Genomic DNA, 24566 nt, shown 5'->3' with positions numbered 1-24566 from the left:
AACTTTAGAGCCCTAAATTTAACTCTCTTCTTCCACCCTTTCTCTGTCCACCTCAAAGCTGTCCACTCCCTTTGGCTGTGGGAAGACAGAATGCAGAAGAAAGAATAAACATGAAACAAAATAGAGGTATGAGGTACATATAAGAGGAGCATCCATGGCCTGAATCCTTAACCAACAGGTCAGAGCATTATTAGAGGAGTAATGTTTCTCATCTGTCCTTATTTCGAGCATAAAAAAACTTTACTTCCTGTTACATACCAAGGCCTCTTGTAGTCAATTAAGCCCCATTGCAATGATGGACCTTATACTTGTACGGCATTTTAGGGTTCTGTATTTATCGTGTCTCATAAGTGTGTTAATTTCATAATAGAAATAGAAGCTGTAGATGTCAAATCACTTGCCCAAGTCCTGACTTAAAATAAAATAGTCTTTTGGGAAGAAATGTAGAAAACTTTTGGACTCAATGTAATTTTGGTATAAAAACCACAACAAATCATGCAGAGCAATAAAAGTGTTTCTTTCAAGGATTTCACTGTTTTGCTTAATGTTTCAAACACAGTTTGAACCAGGTAAATGTGAGACTCAGGCTGGAAGTAGCTTTAGGAAACAGATTTCATTTGTAAGTGGGTTGAAAACCAGCTGGATGAGCAATTTATGTAGACACAGTGGAACAACTGTATCAGCCGACAGCAGGGAGAACTGCAGAGTTCTACAGAGGTTATGATTACCACACCATTATGTTATTTTCCCCAATTTCTTGCTTAACCAGAACTCTAAGAGTGAAGGAGGGGCACTTGATGCTGTGAACCCTTGCTTCCCCCCTTGGACTGTATCACTCCATAGGGAGTGTTCTGGAATGCTGTGGGAGAGCTTTCTGATTGTTGCAATGAGTAGCATTTAACTGGCAAGGCCAGGAATGCTAGGAGTCCTAAAATGCATGGACAGTCCTGCATAAGAAAGTCCTGTGTCACATAGGACTTTCAAGTCCCTGCTGGACATTCACAATAGGAGAAAAACCTGTTTACAACCATCAGAGCTTATTTCAGTTTTAGACAGATATATGATGTTTTCTTTTTTTTTTTTGCTCAGTTTTATTAAACATTATTGAAAAAAATTATTGAACATAGCTGATGAACAATAAACTGCACATGTATTAAATGTACAATCTGATGAGTTTTGATGTTTGTATGCACTCAAGAAACCATCATGACAGTCGAGGACAAATACACTTCTATCAGCCCCAAGTCTTCTCACGCCCACTTGTAATTCCATCCCTTCCTCTACGTCCATCTCCAGGTAACCATAATTTGTTTTCTGAAACTACAAATTAACTTATACTTTAGGCCAGGTGAAGTGGCTCACACCTATAATCCCAGTACTTTGGGAGGCAGAGGCGGGCAGATCATCTGAGGTCAGGAGTTCAAGACCAGTCTGGCCAACATGGCGAAATCTCGTCTCTACTAAAAATACAAAAGTTAGCTGGGTGTGGTGGTGGATGCCTGTAATCCCAGCTACTCCAGAGACTGAGGCAGGAGAATTCAGCCTGGGGGACAGAGTGAGACTTCCATCTCAAAGAAGAAAAAAAAAAAAACCCTTGCGCTTTATAGAATTCCAAATAAATGGAATCATACAGTAAGTACTCATAAAATATGTTTTTATACACAGAGTTTTCCAGCAGTACAACCATAGTGTAATTTGAGGGAAAACTATACTTTGTTTCGTTTGCGCACTCCCCATTTTGGAAATTCAAGTCATCTGCAGCATCACAGCAATACAGCTCATACAGACCCCTCTCCATTTGTAGTACGAACGGTAATTCTACACACCAGGTCAACCAATCACTTGACTTTTTCAATGTGTTCAGTCAGTTTTAGTCATGTCCCAATGTTTACATATTTAAATACTTATCATATAAAATATATTTTTCTCTTACTTTTTCCTTTATGTGATGGTTAATATTGAGGGTCAACTGGATTGGACTGGGGATACAAAGTATTGATCCTGGGTGTGTCTGTGAGGGTGTTGCCAAAAGAGATTAATATTTGAGTCAGTGGGCTGGGGAAGGCAGATCCACCCGTCATCAGTTGGGCACAATCTAATCAGCTGCCAGGGAATATAAAGCAGGAAGAAAAATGTGAAAAGGAGAGACTGGCCTAGCCTCTCAGCCTACATCTTTCTCCTGTGCTGGATTTTTCCTGCCCTCGAACATCAGACTCCAAGTTCTTCAGTGTTGAGACTCAGATGGCTTTCCTTGCTCCTCAGCTTGCAGGCAGCCTATTGTGGGACCATGTAATCCTGTTAGTTAATACTTAATAAACTCCCAGATAGCTAGCTAGCTAGATAGATATAGATAGATATACAGATAGATATATCTCTCTATATATCTCCTATTAGTTCTGTCCCTCTAGAGAACCCCAATTCACTCTATATTATAGTTGGGGCATTATATTCATTTCTAAAATTGTGTGCACAAGCAGATTATATTATCTATAAATTTCATTATGGGATGGCAAAAGGGAACAGTGTCTGATAGTGTTGAGTAATGGATGTACAGACCGTTCATTCTTTCTTTTCTGGAAAATCTCACACTCCAGGCTTCTGAGATAACACTATCTCCCGGTTTCCCTGATCACTCTTTCTTAGTCTGTTTTCCTGGCTCCTCTTGTACCCAACGCTGAGAAGCGGCAGTGTTCCTCTGTTGTATCCTCTACTCCTCTGTTCTTATCAACTTCTCTCTCCCATGAATTTCTATGACATTTACTAACATTTGCCAAATTGCTCTCAAGTCTAGGTAGGTAGACTCTCTACCCCTTTGGTTGATTCCATAGCACATTTTCACTTGTCCACTCTGTTCTACTTGGATTTTCTCCCAGTGCAGTATATCAAAGGCAGCAAGTCACAAATAGAACTCCTTATCTTCTCTGCAAAAATCTGCTCTCCCTGTATCTTGTTTTTCTTGGTTGGTGATGATACCATTTACCAAGTCTGCAGTTTCAATTAGAAAACTGGAATGTTTGGACCAACTCATCATTTTTTATTCTCCTGAGGCAAGTTTTCACCAAATCCAACAGGACTATCCTATATCCAGAATATTTCTAAACTCTAAAGCACAAGTTTTGTAACATTAAAGTCTTTTTTTTTTTTTTTTTTTTTGAGACGGAGTTTCGCTCTTGTTACCCAGGCTGGAGTGCAATGGCGCGATCTCGGCTCACTGCAACCTCCGCCTCCTGGGTTCAGGCAATTCTCCTGCCTCAGCCTCCTGAGTAGCTGGGATTACAGGCACGCGCCACCAGGCCCAGCTAATTTTTGTATTTTTAGTAGAGACGGGGTTTCACCATGTTGACCAGGATGGTCTCGATTTGTCGACCTCGTGATCCACCCGCCTCGGCCTCCCAAAGTGCTGGGATTACAGGCTTGAGCCACCGCGCCCGGCCAACATTAAAGTCTTAATGTTAAGTATGATTTAACTCATTAAGTCTACTTAAGGTATCTAGCCTAAAAAAATAATAATTTTAGACAACTTTATGCCCAAAAATGTTACATAAAAAGTTATTTATGAAAATTTGGAAGCAACCATTAAACAATCTGAGAGCAGGAATGGTGGCTCACACCTGTAATCCCAGCACTTTAGGAGGTCGAGGAGGGATGAAGTCAGGAGTTCAAGACCAGCCTGGCCAACATGGTGAAACCCCATCTCTACTAAAAATACAAAAAAATTAGCCAGGTGTGGTGGCACGCACCTATAGTCCCAGCTATTTGGGAGGCTGAGGCACAAGAATCACTCTAACCAGGGAGGAAGAGGTTGCAGTGAGCCAAGATCGTGCTACTGCACTTTAGCCTGGGCGACAGCATGAGACTTCCTCTCAAATAAAAAAAAAAAAAAAAAACCATTTGATATATTAATTTTGCATCTATGCGAAAGTAATTTTGAAGTCATCAAAAGTATACTAATAGCGTGTTTTTATTATAATAAGAAATACTTTTCATAGTGTTAAATTAAAAATCAGGATGTAAAATTTTCCTACATATATAAAACATGCAGGGAAAAATGACGGCAATGAATTGTTACGGGCGGTGATGTCTGGTGAGAGGACTATACAGCAGTTGTATCTTCCTTTTTATTTTGAGATAAAGTCTTGCTCTCTGACCCAGACTGGAGTGCAGTGGTGTAATCTCAGCTCACTGCAACCTCCACCTCCCGGGTTCAAGCAATTTTCCTGCCTCAGCCTCCCGAGTAGCTGGGATTACAGTTATGTGCCACCATGCCTGGCTAATTTTTTTTGGTTTTTGGTAGAGACGCAGTTTCGCTGTGTTGGCCAGGCTGGTCTCGAACTCCTGACCTCAAGTGATCTGCCCTCCTCAGCCTCCCAAAGTGCTGGGATTACAGGAGAGAGCCACTGCACCTGGCCCATCTTTTCAAAGCACAGATCTGTTCATGGAGGTAGCCTTCGGCTGGCTCCCTACCATGCAAAGGCTGAGGTACCAACTCTATGCATGTCGTAAAAAGGTCTCACGCCATCTCTCCCAAGTCTGTTTCTTCAGCCTCAACCCCTTCAAATTCCTCACCCACACACAGACCTTGCTACCTTTGCTGGTGCAAGTCATGAACCGTGGCATTTTTACAAGGTGATTTCTTTGACAAGAATGCCCTTTCCCCCGTGTTGTCAGGCCACGCAATACATTTATCCTTTAAGACTCAATTCCAATGTCATTACTCCTTTGAAGCTTTTGCTGGTAGAGCTGGGAACCACTCACAATGTCTTCCCAAACACTGTTGTGGATACTGTGTTTCACACTTATCTCTTGATATAAGACAGAGGTGGCCACAGGAATTCTTCCTGGGCAACTACTGTATCTTGGTCATCTTTGCATCGCTTGTCTCTGATCGTTTGCCACACCATTCTGGCACTGCTCTGAAGAAATGCCTGAGACTGGGTAATTTATTACATAAAGCGGTTTAATTGCTCACAGTGGCACAGGCTGTACAGGAAGCACGATGCCACCATCTGCTTGGCTTCTGGGGAAGCCTCAGGAAACTTAACAATCATGGCAGAAGGCAAAGGGGGAGCTAGCACTTCACCTGCCCGGACCAGGAGGAAGGGGCTGAGGGAGGTGCTGCCCACATCTGAACAACCAGATCTCTCGAGAGCTCACTCAGTATACAGTACCATGGAGGGTGGTGCTAAACTACTCAAGAGCCCTCTACCTCCGAGATCCAATCACCTCCCACCAGGTCCCACCACCAGCACTGCGTTACGATTCAACATGAGAACTGGGCAGGGACACAGATCCAGACCTTATCAACTATGGACACGCAGATGCCTCAACACCAGGAGAAACTGAAGCCAAGCTGTAGCTTCTGACTAGACAAAAGGCACAATGAACTAGAATATGCAGAACAAAGCAGAACTACTCAAATTAGTTAAACAGGAAATAACGGAGTAATCAACTGTCAGTCCAACCATTACAGAGAGCAGTTAGATTATTTAAAAAGTTGGAATTATGCTTTTACATCAAGAAATCTCTTGTGCTTGTATATTTAAAATACAGTTGTCTTTGAGATTTGTGTCTAACACTTTTAATAAGGAATGATAACATTGGTTAAAACTGTGTTTTTGAACAGTGAAAAAAACACCCACGGGGACACCTATGGAAAGCTAACCCATTAGATTAAAATTCAAAGTGCCATTACTTTGCCTGCACTTCACAACTCTATAAAGTCTTACTCTCTGTGCACAGACATTACGCTATATTGTCTTAGATAAAAAGAATCAGAATCCTCAAGGGGTGGGGCCCAGGTAGAAGTAACTTTTTAAAGTTCCTTCCATTGTTGAAACCACCAAACTACATGAAAGAAGTTTTCCCCAGTTATAGACTACATCCCTTAAAAAAAAAATGAATATCTTTAACCATTCTCACTAATGATCTCTACCTGAAACATGAAAGCATATGATATATTATTAGTATAAAGGAAAAGTAAATAATAACAACGTAGCTTAAAGAACTTTCTTCACTCAAGAGATGCTGATTCTTATTTTAGTTGTTTTTTTTTTCCCATCCTCAAAATAGATTTACAAGGTCAACTTCAATTCTTTTTTTTCCTTTTTGATATGAAATTTTGCTCGTCACCCAGGCTGGGGTGCAGTGGTGTGATCTCGGTTCACTGCAACCTCTGCCTCCCGGGTTCAAGCGATTCTCCTGCCTCAGCCTTCCCAGTAGCTGAAATTACAGGCATCCACCACCATGCCCAGCAAATTTTTGTGTTTTTACGAGGGACAGGTTTCATCATGTTGGCCAAGCTGGTATCCAACTCCTGACCTCAGGTGATCCGCCCGTGTTGGCCTCCCAAAGTGCTGGGATTACAAGCACGAGCCACCACGCACAACCCCAACTTCAATTCTTAATAAATGACCACATGAGAACATTTCAGTATTTTTAGGTCATAGGAAAAAGCCTAGAGAATAAAAAACTTTGATGGTAAGAAGCTGAGCTTTGAAAAGAAAACTTGCTATTTTAGGGATGTTTTACCCACAGCAAATAGCTTCTATAGTTTTTAATATTTATATATCAATAGCTATAGCAAATAGCTTTAAACGCTTTGAATGGCAGTTCTTGTTGAGAGGATATTTGTTTTGATCCTTTTAATCAAATTTTAAATGGTACAATCTTATATCATTTTTTCAGGGATTCACCTATCAAAATAACAAGGACATTGGAATAATAGTTTCAAAGAATGAAGTGGTCAGTATACCCCAAAAATGCATGCTGGGTGGTGTGTGGTTGGAAGGTTACAATGGGACAATGGTGGGGACCCCCAGTGGTGGGAGAAGTTAGTGGTGAGAGAAAGTGGGCACCAACTTTTCCTTCCTGAGAACTGCTCTTCTCCATCGGATTATCACATTTTAATCCTCATTGACACCAACTTGTCTTGATCTGGGTATACACCTATATCCCTTTTAGACCGGCATAGTTAGGAAAATTCTCTTAAAATTTTTTTAAGGTAGATATGACAGGGTCAAAAAATTCTTTACTAAAAACTGAAAAAAAGGGGTGGGGGAATAAAATAGCAAAAAAATGAAAAAGTGTAACATATAAGCTTATGACCCAATAGGACTAATGTCTAGTTGCAGTTTAGTTTACACAAATTAATAACTCTGGGAATCACGACCTTAGCCACTCTGTGTCAAAATACTGTTTTGTTCAAATGACATTTCTTCTCCCATTTAAAGACGTAAAGATCCCTCCCATTTACTCCTCCCAGTGAAACTTCTCCTAATTTCAAACAGACATCTCCTCAGGGAGTGTTTTTCAAAAAATGTTTAACGTCAATCCATATTAAAAAAACACAATTTAGATCTCTATCCAGTACATACACGTACCTCCTATATGTAACTAAAATTTCATGAAAGAGTCTCACTATGTGTGACATACTCTGACCTATTTCCTTTTCTCTTTTATTTTTTCAAATGGAGATACTGACAAATTAAACTGATTTCATGCACTATTACTGGGTGGTATTTGTCACTGGAAAACCAAGCCTCAAAAGGTCCATCTCAGTCTAATACTCACATCTACATGGAAGCTCCTTTACACATCACAGGCACAGTAATCCCTTTCTCAGTTTCTCAACTGTACCCACTTCCTTGGAATTCTCAAAACCTGCTGGTTGGTTTAGTCATTTATCATACAATAAGAGTTACAACATACCAGGGGCGCAGGACCACAGTCAGGGCATCAATTCCTGCAAGTATGCACAGATGCCAATCCACGTTTCAGGTGCTTACAAATTAAGGCAGCAAAGAGTAGGAAGCAACTATGCTGGTCTAAGAGATCGCTGGGCCAAAGAAGGAAGCACTGGAGGTAGAAAGATGGCTCAGGAACCCACAGTGATGGACCTATCTTTACCACTGAGTTATAGGGCCAGGAAGCGGTGAGGAAAGAGTTAAGTTTTGGGTGACACACCTGGTCCCCTTCAATGAATGAATGAATGGGTTAAATCAGTATTCAAAGCCCTAAGCCAATATTTCTTTTTTAAAAGTTATAATGATATGAAAAAGCGTTCCACCACTCTTGCTTAGGTAATCTGGAATCTGTGTTATTTCACTTATGTGAACTATGCAGGGCCTTGAATGGGGAATGTTCCTTATAGGCGATAAAAGAAGAGGATCCAATTAAGAAGTCACGGGAGAACCCTTCTGAAAGAGGGATTTAGGTGTTTTAACCAGAAATGAAATTAATTCCAAAGACAGCTTATGAGGGAATCATTTGGTGTTTTCTCCACAGATTTCCTTTTGGATAAAAAACATCAGCTCCTTAATTTTTTCAGGCTCTGGCTGCCCACAGACATTTGCTGCTCAGCAGCTGCCTCGGTACAAACAGCTCTGACTCCATGGACTACTACTAGCTGTTCCTGGGAGAGACACTGCTATTTGTCCAATGTGACATTTGAATAAAGCTTGAGGACAGGAGATTATAACCAGATATCTTTACTCAATATTTTCACATGTAACTAAAATTAGAAAACACATTCCAAAGGATTTTACAGAGGGACTTAACATTCATCAGGCAAAGTAACTTTAGATAACGTTGACCTTTGTTTCCACATCATTTTGTTCCCATCTCTGTTATGTACTTCCTACTGAGCTGAAACTGACTACGATCATGTCTTCTTTCCGTCACTAAATCAAATTGAGGGCAGGAACGTGTTTTCTTATTCTTTGTATCCCTAACATCTACCACCTTGCCTGGAGTTTTGAGTGGATTCAATAACACTTTGTGGAATAAATAAGAAAAGAGGTTAAGAGGAGCATGAGCTTTGCTCCGTGTGTGTGTGAGAAGGTAGGAAAGCAGTTGGGAGGCAGGGCCGGAGAAGCAAGAATAGTTGAGGGCTTTCCCCAGAAATGAAAGAGATAACATTCAGAACACATAAACTCAACCAGGCTCCTGGCTACTTGCTCCTTAAAGCAGTTCTTCTTAATCTAGGGGCATATAAATCACCTGGCAGTCTGTTTACAATGCAGACTCCGACTCAAGAAGCCTGGGGCAGAATCTAACATTCTGCATTTCCAATAAAGCTCCCAGTTACAAATACCGCTGGGCTACAGTTTTGACACACCTCCAGGAGCAAGCCACCCCAGGGACCTATGCTCCAGGGATCTTCAACTGCATGGATTTGACTGGGGTCCCGGGAGGAAATAGTAAACTCAAAGAGGTAACTAACTCGGGAGGCTTTAATAAGAGTCTGCTTGGCTATTTGCAAAATTGGGCAGCATGAGGGGAAAAAAAGATTAAAGAACTTAACAGTCAGTAACCAGGAGGATGAGGCATCACCAGCCCTAGAATGGAAGCCCAAAGGGAGGGAGTGGTTGCCAGAACCTAAGAGCTTTAAAGCTGGAACAGGAGCAGCAGGCCAGGGTCACGAAAAGAGCTATGGTCTTGGATACAGAATAGAGGAACGCAGGCCTTCCCTAGGGCTGGGAAAGGAGAATAAGCACCCCAGTCTCACTCTCTTCCCAGTCTCTCACTGCCTCTTAACGCCTCCCATTGGCCAAACCCAGCTGGGAACTAGTGGGCAAGAGCACTCGTGGATAAGCTCCCCCAGAGCCTCTCAGAGCACAGAGGTAGAGGAGAGTCACAGTGAACTTGCGATGAATTCAGCAATGTATTATGTCCTGTGGTTAAAAGTAAATGCCCTTTAAGGACTTCTTGAGGAGGACGACATGAACAAAACTGCAGAGGGTCCCTGTTTATTTCTATAGATAATCTTTAGTAAGAAAAGAACCCCAAGGAGGTAAGTAGGGGCAGCATTAAAGATTTAAAAATAAAAAAGCTGAATGCCTGAGGCAAAGTGCTGGGAAGCCATCCAAAGCCCAGCTCAGGAGTGAGGAATAGGGCGGCCTCAACAGGTTCTCTTGAAGAAACAGGACTGGCGGGTTGGGGCTGGCTGCAGCAGTTGTGGGAAGACCAGCTTTCACACTGGTCTCAGGAGCACCTAGCCTGAAACCCTACTGCTCCTTTTTAGAATTTAGATACAATGTTACTGGTGGATTTCCAAGATGTGGGAAAAAAGGTAGACCCAAAGAAAATAAGAAACAGTAAGCACCAAGACCAAATAGCCAACTCTAATAAAGATCAAATCAGAAGTTTGAGCAATTTATATGGGCACACATTATATACAAACGTATAATTGTATATACAATATGATATATAATCTCAGATAGTGATATATATGTATATTTCAAGGGATTCCTCATTAATACTCTAACCGAGACTGTTAGGAATAACATTAACAGAGTAATATCCTCCTATTTGGATTTTCAATGTGCTAAAAACAGTGAACACTCTTTTACCCATTTGCCCTAAAAAACAAGGTTATCTCACCCCCACGACCCCCACCCTCACAACCAAGGACATGCTCCTCTCCTCATCAGCTGCAGTGGCTAAGCACAACAGACCTTCCCAAGGCTGGGGAGGCAGCTAAAAAAAAACAGCTGGAATCTCCAGGAAGTGAGAACTTGGCTTGCGCCTTGACTGATGAGTCAGATCTGGGTGCTCTCTGCCAGGATAAAACGATAGCTTGTTGATTGATATGCGCCCTGCCCCCATCCCTAAAGCCATATTCCAAGAGATACGGGCTGGCCAGTTTACCACTAGCCCCAGGGAGAATTGTCAGTAAGAAAAATAAAAACAGCAAACAGATTCCAGAATCTTGGCTCTAGTTCAAATGAGAAACAAAAACAGTTTTGAAACGAGATATCAACTGGCAAAACAACTTTTTTTCACCACTCCATCCAAACTAGAGAGAAGGAAAGGATTTGGAAAGGAAAAAGTCATTATGAGCAATCAGAGGCCATGTGTTCTGTGGCCCGCCCCCAGAACAAGGCCACAGTGTGTCAGCTGTGGAAATGGGGCCCTCACAGGTTTCCTCACCAAGTCTTGGAGGATCTAGAAAGACACTTGCTTCTGGCTTCCCTTCTTTTATGATTAAGGAAGCAGCCTCAGAGACACATCCCATGTCACTAGGGCAAGAAGAATGGGCAGAGACAGCAGCTCCCGCTCCTGCTAGGGAGTGATGGGGTCGGGAGTGATGGGGTCAGGAGTTCCCTGCACAGCCTCAGGGGTGCCCACTTTATCTGAGAGAGAAAAAGAAGCAGACAGAGATGGATTGACTCTCAGAGTCTGACAGACATGCCTGGCTGGAAATAAGGGTCCCCATGGCAGGGGCTGCGGAGTGAACACTTCCTTCCAGAAACTGAAACAGGCTGAAGGCTCAGCTCATATCAGAGAGACAAGTAGGAGCGCCACACAGACGCACGTTTCCATCCCAGCAGCACTGTGTCCAGTCCTGTGGGGTCAAAGCTCACACAGCAGAGGAAGGCTGAGTCAAGAACACAGGTGCCCCTGACTGTCCTGACTGCCTCTCCAGATGCAATGGCTTCCAGCAGCAATGCAAGGAAAGGAGGGGTTCAAGGGGGAAATACTCTGAATATTCCTGAATTTTAACCAGAAGCAACTTCAAAAGTGCTAAATTGGATCAAGTCGACTGGCTGTGGCTATGACTAGATGGAGTTTTTCTGCTGTCAGAAGTAGGGGCTCAGAGTTAGAATATAAATTTTATTACCAGAGATAAAGAAAAGTACATTCGGTGACTGTGAAATTCATGGGCATTACAAGACTGACTGATTTCTTTTTCTCAGCTTCCATTGCTTAAATGTTACACAGCATCCCTCAGCGTCTGAGAGGGATTGGTTCTATACCCCCGTCTCCCAACTAACACCAAATTCCACCAGTGCTCAAGTTCGTTATATAAAATGGTGTAGTGTTTGCATAGAACTTAAGCACATCCTCCCAACACCTTAAGTCATCTCTAGATCACTTGTAATACCTAACACAACATAAATACTATGTAAAGAGTTGTTAGACTGTATTGGTTTTTTAATTTGTATTTTTGTCATATTATTGTATTTTTTTATCCCAAATATTTCTGATCCAAGGTTGGTTGAATCTGCCCATGCAGAACCTGCAGATACCAAGGGCTGACTTTATGGGAATGCTTGGTTAAGATCCTATTCTATCCAGAAGCAGCAGCTCAGCAGTCTGGCTTCTGCATACGACCAGCTGATTCTGGGCAGCCATATGGCTTAGTCACCGAGCTGGGGTGGCCTTGTAGGTCCAGCTCATGCTCAACAAGCGGCAGCCCTGCCTGGAAGCACCTGGATCTCTTCTGCTCTCCTCTCCTTTCCAACGTCCTGCTGCAAGCCTCATATTTCCCATGAAGTTCTCCTAACTGTTCTAGTTCATAGGGATCAGTCTTATATAAGCTAGGGACTCTCAGGTTCAACGTTAGTGACGTTTTGCATTGTCGTTGATTTACTTTTGTGGCAAGATGGTTGAATTTCTGCCAGCAGCTTGTGAGAATGATGCACGCAGGTCAGAGTAATTTTAAAGCAGTAAGGAATAGTCAGATGACTGCATGAGTCTTGACAAATGAATTTGCACCATTACCTAATATGGCTTCTCTGATAATGAGTAAGATGTTTAAAATGCTATACAAAAACAGGCAGATGTTTCTACTGTCTATAAGGATGGACAAGCACTTGAATGTGACCTCCACCCTAGAACTCGGGCAGACAGTGGTCATACAATGGCTGTTTAGGAGATCATGGTATACCTGTACCTTGGAAGCTATATATTGAAACTTTGTAGAATTCTGATGAAAACAAAATGGAAAGCCTATAATATAAACAGTGTTCGCACATTCTGTTTGTGAAAACCAAGTAGGCGCAATGATAAAGCCTCCTGCAATTTTGTCGCACCCAAGGAAATGTGATAAATATATGCAGTTCCCGATAATGTCTATTTTGCCCCGCTTATTATTCCTTTCTCTACCAGGTAAATTCCACAACCCTAATCAGCAGATGTAAGATTTCACTGCTTACTTTGCAGAGCTTCAGTATCTATCTTAGTACTGCAATTTGGGGTAATTTTCCAGATAACATGATCCAGGATTATTTTCATATGCAGTACACAGTGCACCCTTCAATGATATCTGGATCCAAACTACTTTTGATATGTATAATGGTCTACAAAAAGGCCTAGGCTCTGCATAAGTCTACGTAACGGACATTAAAGGAAACACTTCTACAATTCTCACTCAGGCAAGCATTCTTGTGACCTGGTCTGGAGAACAAAGAATATGAACATACCAGAATATCTGCAGATCACTTATGTTCTGACCCCTGCTTAAGCCACAGAGTTAGCCAGTGCTCTGCTTACAGATGTGAAGTGGTGATCCTGTAAGAGGAAGGGAGGAATACCCTGAAAAAGTATAGTCTTCCAAATCCAATAGAATGAACTGCTGTGGTAGTCCAATAATTGCTAATATCAGATAATCTATTATTCACAGTACCACCTAGGTATTCAGGAAAGTCAGATAAAAACATTTCCAGACAGTCACTCCTAAAGGTATTTAAAGAACAATAAAAGAGGAAAATCACCTCTAATCAAGATGCACTAGTGCTCATTAGTTACATGTAACACTCCCTAGCGGCCAATATTAAGTAAAATACCTGTTGGAAATCCTCAGCAATTCCATGAAAAATCCTATAGGTATTATTTATAGATAAGGAAACAAAGGCTTTAAGAGCATTTGCCACTGGTCTGAAGACAGATTGCTGATTAAGAGGAAGAGCTGGGATTCTGACTCAGGCAGTCAGATCTCAGAGCCAGGACTCTGCCCTGTGCCTTGGGCATTTTCCCATAAGCTACTTGCAGTGTTGTTTCTGATGCAGTATTATTTCCGATGCAGTGACCACTGCTAAAAAGCTGCTTATGAATAGACATGACCAATTTCTTCTCTTCATTACTGAAAGAGGGCACCACAAGAGAATGAAGAAACTCATACATTTTTTAGTACATAGGAGGCTGCCAGTAAAGTTTCCAGGGGATTTTACATGAAACTTGCAGCTCATTAAGAAATTGTCAGTCATTTCGTGTGGACTCATCACTGTACTAATTTATTTCAAAACGAGAAATGTAACATGCCAACTTCATGGAAAAAAATCCTAGAGAAAGGTTGATACATCTAATCAAACAAATGATTATGAATGAATTATACACATTTCCAGACTATACCAATCCTTAGCCGATTTCTAAAAGGCAAAACTTTCCCAAGTTTGGAGTTAATCTTCTGAGAATATTTGAAAAAACTGAGAGCTAATGGTTTAGCTAAGGGAACCACCCTAAAGAATGGCTGGTAATCATATTGACAAAGGCTTGGGAAATACCTATGCCCAATAAGAGTCCCTAGTGTAGCCACCAGATTGGAAAAATGCTAAGGAGGGTCAGAGATTCAAAACCGATGGCTTTCTTGGGTACTGTCCTTCATATTCTGTCAATATCTTTCTACTTGCAGCAGCCCTAGCTTCTCCCCACAACCTTGTCCATTCTCTTCTTCTCTTTACTTACAGGCTAAGGGTTCACAACTTCTTTCTTTCTTTCTTTCTTTCTTTCTTTCTTTCTTTCTTTAGACAGGGTCTTGGCTCTGTTGCCACAACCTTATCCATTTTCTTCTTCTCTTTACTTACGGGCTAAAGGTTCACAACTTATTTATTTATTTATGTATTTAGATAGGATCTTGGCTCTGTTGCCACAACCTTGTCCATTCTCTTCACTTACAGGCTGAGGGCTTTTATTTCTTTAGACAGGGTCTTGCTCTGTTGCCCAGGATGGAATGCAGTTGTGCAATCATAGTTCACTGTAGCCCTGACCTCCTGGGCTCAAGTGATTCTCCCATCTCAGCTTTCTAAGCAACTGTAACTACAGGTGAACGCTACAAAGACCTGCTAATTTTTAAAAAATTTTGTTGACATGCAGCCTCACTGTGTTTACCCAGGCTAATCTTGAACTCCTGATCTCAAGTGATCCTCCCACCTCAGTCTCCCAAAGTGATGGGATTACAGGCATGAGCCACTGTGCCCAGCCTTGCAAATCTTTGGGCTAATTGCTCTTGAGCTCTGACTCCTCAGGATGTCAAATTGTGTTTTGCATGTTCTCCTTCACTTGAAATCCATCTTGTCCAAAGCTCACCCCACTCCTAACTGTAATCCCTTTTCCCAATCTTAGTAATGGCATCATTACATACTTGTCCTTTTTTTTTTTTTTTTTTGGAGATAGAGTCTTGCTCTGCCGACAGGCACCAGGCTGGAGTGCAGTGGCGCAGTCTTGGCTCACTGCAACCTCCACCTCCTGTGTTCAAGCAATTCACCTGCCTCGGCCTCCCGAGTAGCTGGAACTACAGGCGTGCGCCACCACACCCAGGTAATTTTTTTGTATTTTTAGTAGAGACGGGGTTTCACTATGTTGGCCAGGATCGTCTGGATCTCTTGACCTCGTGATCCGCCAGTCTCAGCCTCCCAAAGTGCTGGGATTACAGGTGTGAGCCACCGCACCTGGCCATACTTGTCATTTTTTACTACTCCCTCTTCTTTGCCCTCCCTACTGGATAGATTCACAAATCCAGGTGAGTCTCCCTTGAACATTCTCTCTCAAATACATCTTTTTCTCTTCTGTTGTACATCCAGTATTCAAGTTTATAATGTCTAGGCTATTGCACCACCTCACTGGTATCCCAACACCTTTCATTTTAATACTCTTTAAATATCCTTGCAAGAGTCATGTTGATAAAACAAAAATTGTATATGTCATTCTCTTATTAACAATCATTGGATGAATAGTCACCAATTGTTGAGAGGATGTTCCAAACTTGTTAGGTTGTATAAAAATTTCTTCATAACCTGCCTTAGCTTACCTTTTCAAACTCACCACAATCCCCCGCTCCAATCATATATGCTAAAATTCATCCATAATGATCTAATCATGGAACTTTTAAGTGGGGCTGCTGAATAGGAGTCAATGGGAACAAGATACTACAGCGGTTAAGAAAGAAGGCTTTGCAGTCAAACCAATGTGAACTGAATCCCCGATCTACTACTTACTGATGGAGTCACCTATGTACCTTTCTGAAACCCAATTTCTCCTTGTCTCCAAAAGGTCACCATCAACTAAATAAAATGTGTTAGCTATTATAATTATCCTCCTCATCAGGTGTACTTATATTCACTACTTAATATAGAGCAAATTGTCAAAAAAACACTTTTGGGCCAGGCATGGTGGTTCACCCCTACAATCCCAGCACTTTGGGAGGCCAAGGCAGAGGCAGGCAGATAACTTGAGCTCGAGATCAGCCTAGGCAACATGGTGAAACCCCATCTCTACAAAAAATACAAAAAAAAAAAATTAACTGGGCCTGGTGATGTGTGCCGGTAGTCCTAGCTACTGAGGAGGCAGAGGTGGGAGGATGGCTTGGGCCCAGGAGGCAGAGGTTGCAGTGGGTTGAGATCACATTGCTGCACTCCATCCTGGGATACAGAGCCACACCCTGTCTGAAAAAAAAAAAAAAAAAACAACAAAGAAACGTTTTACAGAAATCTGTTACTGTTAGTTTTGGTAATATCCTCAAATCTTGTATCCATTACTCTCTGGACTTCTTGAAATGACAGTTTAGGAATACAATTGAAATAGGTATATAGCGATTAAGAAATGTGTTTTCTAGGCTTTCATGGTACCCAATTACATACCGGTGACTTAGTAATTAATGGACTACAGAACTTTCTTATAACATATCTTTTATTATTTTAGTTACGTGTTGTATCTCCAAATAAGCTTTTGAGTATAGAAATTTAACCTTATCCTTCTTAACATCTCTATATTACCTAGCCCAACATAAGATTCTTGGTAGATCTTCAATAAATATTGAGGTCAGAGTCAGTCAATAGCCTAAAGACAGCTAATCCCCAAGATAAATGCCAAATGATAGAGGGATGCGTTTGTGATGCTCTTTAATTGTGATGCTTTTTTTTTTTTTAAAGAATAAGGATTATACTTTATAAAAGGAAAATTATTTTACAATTTCTTTTCTCATGCTACACAAAACAAAAGGCAAATTAGTATGAGACCATGGTCACACAAGTTAAAATTGGGCTTAGAACAATTAAGCATTTAAATTATAATGTTAATAATCACAGTTCACAACATGGAGGCCTTATTTCTCCAAACTACCTGCATTACTCAATACCAATGGATATGCACCGTGCTTATAAAAATGTGACTAATATTTACCTTCCCAGCTGACTGCAAGTGAAAAAGTCTGTGAGTATAACCTCTAGTTGGAGAACGTCTCACAATGCCTCTTTGGGAAAATATTGTTTCCATCCAATATCCTGTATCTATAAATTTGAAAGTGTTTCCTCTGAAAGCCAAGCTTTGAGGATTTAAGAAATTATGGCCCAAAGTTACTCAGCTTCTCCAGTAAAATTCACAAACATTTACTGAGTGCCTGTAAATATAGCTAACAACCATTAGCAGTTACTCATGCCATCCACAATTCTAAGCACTTATACATACTAACTCTTTTAATCCTTACAGTGAGCCCATAAGGTAGATGCTACTATTCCATTTTACAACATGACAACTGAGGTTTGGAGAGAAAAATTCACTTGCTCCCAATTGTACCATAATGAAGGGATACAGCTAGAATTTCACAGATGCTGTCCATTTCCAGAATCTCGGCTCTCAACCATGATACTATACAGGCTTAGCACTTATGGATACAGTTCATGCTAAGAGTTTTAGACAATGCTTTGAGAAAGCAAAGGAAGGAGAGAGTATTTTTCTATTAAAGGTTCAGGAAAGATCTCAAGGAGAACAGTGGGCAGGACTCTGAATGGCAGAGATGGTACAGGCACGACATGCATTCTAGGAAGAAGCTCTTGGCGAGCAAAGCTACACAGCCAGGGAAGGTCAGGGAATGGGGTGAAATAGATGAGGAGTTTCATGTAACCAGTGATGCAGGAGAAGACATAGTTATAGATTCTGCAGATGCCATGGGAAATGCTTTTGGACCTTAACCACTAAGTTGTAAAATGCCCCTGAAGTTTCTCAACACGATACTATGAGTACATTCTTTGGAAATGATAATTTTTTTCTACAACCTTAGACATTTTTTTTTCTCTGATCATTTTCCTTACTATTCAAATAGACTACTATGAATACAAATCTAAAAATCAAGAAATTCTCAATTGGGAGAACTAATGGACTAAAACTAGCTGGATGAAATTTAATAGGAAGAAGTATGAAGTGCAGAAACTTCAGTATATGTTGAGGATGATTTTTTTCCTGGCCTGAGTACAGGTCATTTGAAAAAAAATAGAGATTAGGGCCAACTAGGTCAGTGCAAGTCAATAGCATTACGTAAATGCCAATAAAACTAATTGGATCTTAAGTGGCATAGAAGTATACAAGTATATGACACAAAAAGGGGAGACGATTGTCCTAAATCCAGCAAAACCGGAATTCAGCTCTAGGCACTACATGTAAAGGAGAATGTTAATAGGAATGACTTCAGAGCGCATGGTCAAAGTCAGACTGTCAAGAAGCCGTGTTATGTGGGAAAATGTTGAAAGCACTGGAGAAATTTAGAAGGCTCCAGGGATGCATGATCACTATCTTCAAATATTTCAAGAACTATCTTGGGGAAGAAAAATATGTATAGGCTCAAGATTCAGAAATAGAACCAATGAGAGGATAACATAATGAATGAATCAACTAATACTAAAGGCCAGCTCTCTATTAGAGGTATGCTATTGAATAGGGCCTACAGGCTAGCCAAGGAGACAGAAGAATGCATCTAAAAAAAATCCTCACCTTGCTGCGTATGGGAGTGTGCAAATACTAAAGGAAGCATATTGCTAACGTAGTCTTCAGGGTGAGGGGCGGTGAGGGTGCTTTAAGGGAAGGAGTGGGGTGTGGAAATTGAGCTGGACCTTGACAGATGTATCAGTTTACAAATCCAAAGTGGTCATGTAACAGCCAAAAAGCCAAAGCAAAGATTACTGGGAATCCACTTAGGGCTTAAGAACATACAATAATTCTCTATAATACATTCTTTCTCAAATTTTTGCAGTTCATAAGAAGTAATGTGTGTGATTCCTTTCCTTGTTTTTTTGTTTTTTTTTTTCCTTTTTCTTTTTGAGATGGGAGTTTTGCTCTTGTTCCCCAGACTAGAGTGCAATGGCTTGATCTCGGCTCACTGCAACCTCTCCCTCCCAGGTTCAAGCTATTCTCCTGTCTCATCCTCCTGAGTAGCTGGGATTACAGGTGCATGCCACCATGCCTGGCTAATTTTTGTAATTTTAGTAGAGACAGTGTTTCATCATATTGGTCAGGCTGGTCTCAAACTCCTGACCTCAGATGATCCACCCGCCTTGGCCTCCCAAAGTGCTGGGATTTCAGATGTGAGCCACCATACCTGGTCTTCTTTCCTTTCTTTAATCACTACAGTACACCCAGCACACATCCAGCACCACACACACACACACATACACACATCCCCCCCACAATATTTACATATTAGTAGAAGAGAAGAATAAGTACCATCTTAGCCTTCGAGAGAGAAGTCTGAAAAGAGGTAAATATCCTTTGAGAATAGAGCACGCAAGAGCCCCATCAGTGAGGAGAAACAGCCTCCCTAGACTGTGCCAAGTTCTGCAGCTACTTCTACCAAAACCTCCGAGTTTTTCTACTACCTCTTGACTGAAAAACAGGCAACACATTTTGTCATTCATTTCGTACTGTCTGGGAAAGTGCCCAGGTCCTGGAGTCAAACAAACTCTAGTTCTCATTCTTGCCCTGAGGTTTAGCTGTATAAACTTGGGCGAAACACTTAACCTCACTGTGAGTCGGTTTCCATATCTGTATGTTACGGATAATCACTTCCGCATGGAGTTTTTTGAAGATGAATGAAGATATATTTGTAAAATGCCTGCACGCTGAAGGGTGTTGAATAAATAGTAGCACTTAGGGTGCATATCTAGAGGAATGCTTTCTTTGGAAATGGGCCCCAAAATGCATGTCCTGCCTTGTGAGTAAGGCAGGAGCTGACTCTAAATGAATGTCATCAAGCATTGGTCAGCTGGTCTCGAACTCCTGACCTCCAGTGATCCACCCGCCTTGGCCTCCCAAAGTGCTGGGATTACAGGTGTGAGTCACTGCGCCTGGCCTCCTTTCATTGGAGGGGACCAAGATTTCAGGTCTCAGGCACAGCCAGCAAGGTACAAGCAAATGGATTTGTTCAGCAGTTTCAAACTTGGTTGAATTATGATATTTGTTCAAAGAAAAATGTGGATAGAAGACCAGGATTTCAGAGGGATAAATGCAGAGCAGCTCTGGTTGAATCATGGATGGAGATCCAGAGGCTACTTGGATTCTCCTCCACATTCTACCCCAGAACCCTCATCCCCACCTCCTGTGCTTCCCTGAGCCAAGTGAGAAAACTCCCATCCCAAGCGTTTTATCCTGAAGGTCCTGTCTTACCTCCAGCATTCTATAATTCCACTTCTACCATTGCCACAAAAACCTATAGCTTTCCAGTCATCGATGCCTTGAAACCTCAGGCACCTCTGATGCTTTGAAAATTACATCACTTCTTGAAAAGTGTTAAGATGGGTTTGTATACTATTTTTAAAAATTGTATCGTGGCTGTTCTTTTCTCTCTCTCTCTCTCTCTCTCTCTCTCTCTCTCTCTCTCTCTTTTTGAGACAGGGTCTTACGCTGTCACCCAGGGTGGAGTGCAGTGGTGTGATAATGGCTCACTGCATCCTCGACCTCCCAGGCTCAAGTAATCTTCCCCCCTCAGCCTCCTGAGTAGCTGGGACCACAGTGGCACACAGTCATGCATTGCCAATTTTTGTATTTTTTTGTAGAGATGGGGTTTCACCATGTTGTCAGGCTGGTTTTGAACTCCTGGGCTCACACCATCCACCCACTTCAGCCTCCCAGAGTGCTGGGATTAGAGGCATTAGCCACCACTCCTGGCCGCCTTTGTATAATATTGATTTCTGCTTACTTCTGTATTATAGATTACAAAGCAGCGTGAAGCGACTGAAACTTCTTAATGGTAAGCGATATCCACGGACTCATCCAATTAAAAACGAGATAGGCTTTATGGTGCTTTGTTAAAAAAAAAAAAAGCTAACAGCAGCTATGAGAGACGGAACAAATGATAAATCTTGTAGTATTTTTTTAACAAAAAGATACTAGAAGATTCATACCTTTTGAATAACTGGCAAAGCATGAACTGGAAGACAATGTATAATTTGCTAATATTTTAAAAGAGTTGTTTGACATGAACACATTTATGGGCCTCTATTTTAGGGACATTTGCTCTATAGCACCTGCCTTGAATATTTCTAAGTTACTGCAGATGTTCTACTAAGCGCTGCAGACACTGGTCAGCTCTTGGGCTCTCCTGCAAACTGCCATATGGTTACTGCCTCCTCATCTTCAGCATTCCTTTCCAAGTTTATGGATGCACTATTTGTAATGAGCTCTGCAAACTGTGGAGCAGCAAGAAAAACAAGGCAAAAAAACCTTGATCACCACCTTCTTACTCTGGAAGTTTCAGATAGCTAAATACCACTTTAGTGTATACATAACTGAAATAGTATGCCCTCTAGACATCTTTTTAAGCAGGGGGAAAAAAAAAAGACTGTTCATATCCCAATGGTGATTTTTGTGCAGCGCTCAGCTGGACTCTCGGGAGGCCTAAGCTAGCATGATTTGTAGCTGGGCAAGAAATATCCTTTCGATGTCTGGCCTCAATTTTACCATGTATTGTCATTTAAAAAAAAAGAAAAAACGTTTACACCTTTATGTTCATCTTTTTAAATAGATCTGATAAGTAGAGAATGGCTTAAGCTAATCTTCATAGATAACGGAGACACCTATGTTATCTCTGCTTACTTCCCTGAGTTTGTTTGGTAAATGAGCTTTGTAACCCTATCATTTGTTTGTCACTAAAGTCTCCCAACAATGAATGCCCATCTAATCAGCATTTACCTTGCCCAAACACCCCCCTCAATACCCTTTTTCTTCTTTTTTTGTTTTTTGGGATGGAGCCTCATTCTGTCACCCAGGCTAGAGTACAGTGGCATGATCTCAGCTCACTGCAAACTCTACCTCCTGGGTTCAAGCTATTCTCCTGCCTCAGCCTCCTGAGTAGCTGGGATTGCAGGTGTGCACCACTACCCCCAGCTAATTTTTGTAGTTTTAGCAGAGATGGGGTTTCACCATGTTGGCCAGGCTGGTCTCGAACTCCTGACCTCAGGTGATCCACCCATCTCAGCCTCACAAAGTGCTGGGATTACAGGCACGAGCCATTGCACCCAGCCCCTTTTTCTTCTCTTAATCCACAGGCTTCTACATCACTAAGAAACAATTCCCTTATTCTCAGTCTCTTCTTTCATCTGTTTAGGTGAGTGCCTGGGGTGATTGCTGCAATCATCTCGGTGCAATCTTCTATCTAAGAATGGTCTTAATGCCAGCAGCACTGAACCTTCAGAGAGAGTTGAATGGCTGTGATACTCAAGGCGGTGGCCAGCTGCTGCTCCAAGCCTTTACCGTATTAATACTGTACAACGTGGCTGCACTGTTTCCACTCTCTACTTTTGGGAAATTTCCACATTCGGTCTGTGTTTACATCAGCAACACTGAGGCAAAACACCACTGCTGGGGTTTGAAAAGGGCATTATTAAAACACATTCCTGCACTCAGCTCATCTGGAGTCAGGAGGAGGCCTTCCAGTAAATCTTTTTACTTGGTCATTCTACTTATCGTAGAAGGGCACAGATTTCCTTTTAGCTCATCTCAGGGGCTATATTCTTATTTTTTTCCTAAAATTTCAGCCAGAAACTTGTCCTTAGAACCTTTTATTACTGTGCCCATTGTTTTCAGGATTCCTTATCTGCAAAAGGATTCTACTAGCTTGGGTAGCTAAGTGTTGTTGATTTTCCCACTGTTTTCTCTACTTCGGCTTTAAGATCATAAAAATGAAATCTTTTGTTGAGATTTTCAAATCTAAACATAAGTCCTATCTTCTTAAACTTGTCTTTAATTAGTGCCACTGATATACAATTAATCCCTTCAGAGTTTAACAGGGGCCTCACAAAATTTGCTGATAAAAGACAGGCACATGTACAAAGTGGGCAGGGGAGGAGAACGGTAATCATACACAGGGGCTCTTAGAAAGAAACCACAGAATGTGAAACAGAAACCATTTTTAAATATAATGCAAATTCATTATTACTTAGATTTAAAGTTAAGGAAAGTCTTCCTATTTAGTATCATTGTCCTTGGTTTTGCTTACACTACCTATAATCGAAGGTAAAACAAACAAACAAAAAACTCGTACTCCTTCCTCCGCACACTATAAAAACAAACAATATTTCATCGAAGTTTTCCTTAACACACTCTAAACCAATCTAAAACTCAAGCTCAATAGGGTCAAAGAAGACTTGACTTTTTCATTACAAAATGCTCTGGTAAAAACACTTAAGAACAATAAGGAAACTATAAACACAGCTTTCCAAATGTAAAGATGACACTGCTCAAGTAAAACGAATCCATAATGCTCTGATGCAGATGACTGGAATCTAATTTTAAATAAAAGGAAACTCAAATAAACAGCAAGACCACCTCTCTTAATGCTCCTCCTCCCCAACCAAACCCAAAACAAAGGAGAACAAGAACAAAAACAAAATAAAAGACAAACAAGGCGTCTTTGACAAGGCAGTTGGATGCATGACAATGTTTTACAAATTAAACATGAAAAGAGGTTAATCGATATCACGGAAGCCTTTCTGGGAAGAGCACGCATTTGTGTTTCTGGAAGGAGAGCCTCTGCGTGCTATTGATCAGACTAATTAGGTCCTTGGCTTTGAGACTGCACTAACACAGGTAGGAATTAATCTCTAAGAAGGTGCTTAAGGGAGGAGTAGACAGAGGCCACAGAAAGATCAGAAGAAATGGACAGATGCAGGTCACAAAAATCCATCAGCAAACCTCTTTGCTGTAGAACTCTTTCCCCACCCACCTCTCTCCTGTAGGACCACCGCAACACACAGCCACTTCTGGTGGGTGCCCTCTGTCCCAGTGCTGAGAGCAAGAGGAAAGGCTTGATAAGCCTGACCACAGACATGTATTAATTCCATTAAAGAACAGACTAGCTTGCTTGGCTAACGAACTCTATCTACCTCAGTAGATTTTTCTAAAATTAAGTAATTAACTGGAAAGACTGGGTTAGATAGTTTGAAGTCTCCAGCACACAAACAGAAATAGGAATGAAAAGACTTCTAAGCCATTCGTTTTTACACATCTATAAAGAACACATTTTAACTAGTCCTCTCAAATTAGCAATAGGACTTCCCTTCTATATTTGAGTTTTAAAAACACATATCCATACCACAACAAAAATCTGCTTTGAAAGGCTAAAAAATGGCAATTTACTATCAATTTGACGCACTTATAAATTACTAATCAAACTATAAGCCCCTAAAAATAGATTTTTTTTAAAAAGGCTATCACAACTATCTGTGCCTTCCTTTCTCTTTTAAATCAAAGAAAGAACCAGTCTGCAGAAAGAAGTCTGTGGCCAAAGTTATTAAGAAGTGCTT

At 41.2% G+C, this 24566-nt stretch overlaps 1 protein-coding gene across 4 annotated transcripts in view; it reads right to left on the bottom strand.

Moving 5' to 3' along the window:
* Positions 1-24566, bottom strand: part of ARHGAP28 (Rho GTPase activating protein 28) — a 189626-nt gene that overhangs the window by 119594 nt on the left and 45466 nt on the right. Inside the window, exon 1 of one of the 4 annotated variants that reach the window (XM_074383755.1) lies at positions 13206-24561. The exons of the other annotated variants lie outside the window; for them this stretch is intronic. The gene's annotated coding sequence lies outside the window, so the exon portion shown is untranslated. Of the gene's footprint in view, positions 1-13205; positions 24562-24566 lie in introns of those variants that run through there. 4 annotated transcript variants of the gene reach the window in all.

Source organism: Saimiri boliviensis, chromosome 13 (genome assembly GCF_048565385.1).
Source record: "Saimiri boliviensis isolate mSaiBol1 chromosome 13, mSaiBol1.pri, whole genome shotgun sequence".
Classification (NCBI taxonomy): Eukaryota; Metazoa; Chordata; class Mammalia; order Primates; family Cebidae; genus Saimiri; species Saimiri boliviensis.
The sequence above is the reverse complement of the archived record's forward strand: the minus strand, read 5'-3'. Positions and strand labels throughout refer to the sequence as shown.